Here is a 2,442-nt window from a genome sequence, read left to right as displayed (position 1 = left end):
CTGCTGGGGTGCTGTCGCGTGGCCACACTGCTCGCCTGGGCCTGGCGTGTGCTTTGGCGTTCCCCCTGCAGCTGTGTGCCAATTTGAGAGAGGCCAAATAATAAAGCAGGAAAGCAACTGCCTTGGCGGAAGCATCTCTGTAGCACTTGTGTAATTAATTCAATTCATCAGGCGGACCGGGCCACCTCCGGTCTGCGTGCAGGCGGCCGCGTGGGGTCTGGTTCTGGGAGCTTCTCAGCAGTGCAGCATCCCTGAATGAGCCAGCTGTGCGCCCACACCCTGCCGCCTGAGCCTGGTTCTGGGAGCTGGGCTGTTAGTGGCTCTTCTCTGCGTCCTGGCTGTGGAGCCTGACGGGTCCTTCAAGTCCCCCGTGTCCCCTTCCCCAGGGAACAGGACCAGCTGGCCCCACCACTGGCCACCGCTGCGCTTCCGGGTCATGGAAACCCCTCTGCCTGCCTCATCTAGACTCCTCTCCACGTGGGGTGGTGCTGGGCGCTGTGAAGGAGGCTGAGGTCTGAGGCGGGTGGGCCTGCTTTCAGTCACAGTAAGGGCGACACTGCGCCCTCCCAGACTGGGTGGAGGGCTTGACGTACGGTCCCCAAATGCACCCAAGGCCCGTGATCCCTCCCTCCCGTCCTCTGAATGTTTCTAGGAGAAGATAGAGCGGTCTCAGCCCCAGAGGAGCGCCAGGCAGGCTGCCCACCCCCTGCCTGGCAGTGTTCCATTCATTCCCCGCGAGTCACGCACACGGAGGCCCAGGAGCAGCTGTGGGAAGGCAGGCCTCCCTTTGGGTGAAGAGCAGTGAGATCATCAGGAGCTGCGGGGCCTGGCGGGGCCCGGGGCCGTTGGGTGGACATGCGCACCAGGCCCAGTGGATGTTGGGACGCAGCTGTGGGCCACTGTCCTCAGGATTGCACTGCCCTGCTCAGCTCCTGAGGCTGAAGCCCTGCAGCAGCAGCAGCGGCAGGGGGGCTGGGAGGCCTGGGCTGCTGTGTGCCCGGAACACCAGGCCCACAGCTGTGCTGGCTCACTGATACCAACTCTGATGGCAGACCGCAAGTGACTCCTAGAAGACTGTGCCCTGGAGCCTGTGGGAGGACCCAACCCTGCACGTGCCCCCAGCCCGTACGGCTGCCCTGCACGCTCCCCCAGCCCGCACGGCTGCCCTGCACGCTCCCCCAGCCCGTACAGCTGTGTCTTGCACGCTCCCCCAGCCCGCACGGCTGTGCCCTGCACGCTCCCCCAGCCCGCACGGCTGCCCTGCACGCTCCCCCAGCCCGCACGGCTGCCCTGCACGCTCCCCCAGCCCGTACGGCTGCCCTGCACGCTCCCCCAGCCCGCACGGCTGCCCTGCACGCTCCCCCAGTCTGTACGGCTGCCCTGCACGCTCCCCCAGTCCATACGGCTGTGCCCTGCACGCTCCCCCAGCCCGCACGGCTGCCCTGCACGCTCCCCCAGCCCGCACGGCTGTGCCCTGCACATGCCACCGCCCCGGTGTGTGGGAGTACAGGAGATGGGGGTGCTGTGCTCCAGCTGAGGGACGTGGGTGGGTCTTATTTCAGGACATCCTCCTTTGGTGGAGGAAGCCGATAGTTCCCACCCAGGGTGGAAGGCACCTTTCAGCCCCCTGGGAATGGGTACAGTGAGCCCCTCCCTCACCCCGAGGTCAAGTCTGGTTAGAGAGGAGGCAGGACCTGGGGTGTGCCCACCCTGTGAGTTCTGTGGAAACTTCTGGAACCCCCTGAGGTCCAGAATTCCCATGAAGGATGTTGGATGACATCCCAAATGCCGACCAGAGGAACATTTGGAAGTGGATAAGTTCAAAAGGAAAATGGCTCCGCAGTGTGCAGACTGAGCCAGAGTGGCTGGCAGCCTGAGCCAGGCATCGGCTGGCGGCAGCGGGCATCGGCCCTGAGCCGGGCATCCGCTGGTGGTGGTGGGCACCAGCCTGAGCCGGGCATCAGCTGGCCTGCCCAGCGCACAGGCCAAGCCCCCGTGCTCCAGTCTCGGATCCCTCGAGTCCCCTTGGAGGTGGGGCTGGGCTTCGCAGTGGTCCGTGGGGCTTTCTGCTGGGCATCTGCCTCCCACCGTGCTTCTCTGCTCCCCAAGGGTCAGGACAGGTTGCGGGGAGCTGGCAGACCCCGGGGGAGCTGCCCCCCCACTGGTGCTTTGGCGATCAGCTGGCCGGAAGAGGTGGCAGACCCTGCTGGGTCTCTGCCCTGTGGCCATGACCGAAGGACACCATGCCTCGCGAGCTGGCCAGAAGACTCTCGTGAGCTTTTCTAGCAGCACACCGCTGGTCTGTGTCTCCTGCGGAGTGCTGGTCCAGGCTGACCTGCAGCCCAAGCTGAGTCGGAGGACAAAGTGGCTCTCCCTTTAACCTGTATTTGGAAAGGACTGAGATTCCCATGCAGCCATGAGAGCCCCTGATGCCGGCTCCCA

The sequence above is a fragment of the Dipodomys ordii genome, unplaced genomic scaffold, assembly GCF_000151885.1.
Source record: "Dipodomys ordii isolate 6190 unplaced genomic scaffold, Dord_2.0 Scaffold118, whole genome shotgun sequence".
Taxonomy (NCBI): domain Eukaryota; kingdom Metazoa; phylum Chordata; class Mammalia; order Rodentia; family Heteromyidae; genus Dipodomys; species Dipodomys ordii.
Note: the sequence above shows the minus strand (reverse complement) of the source record.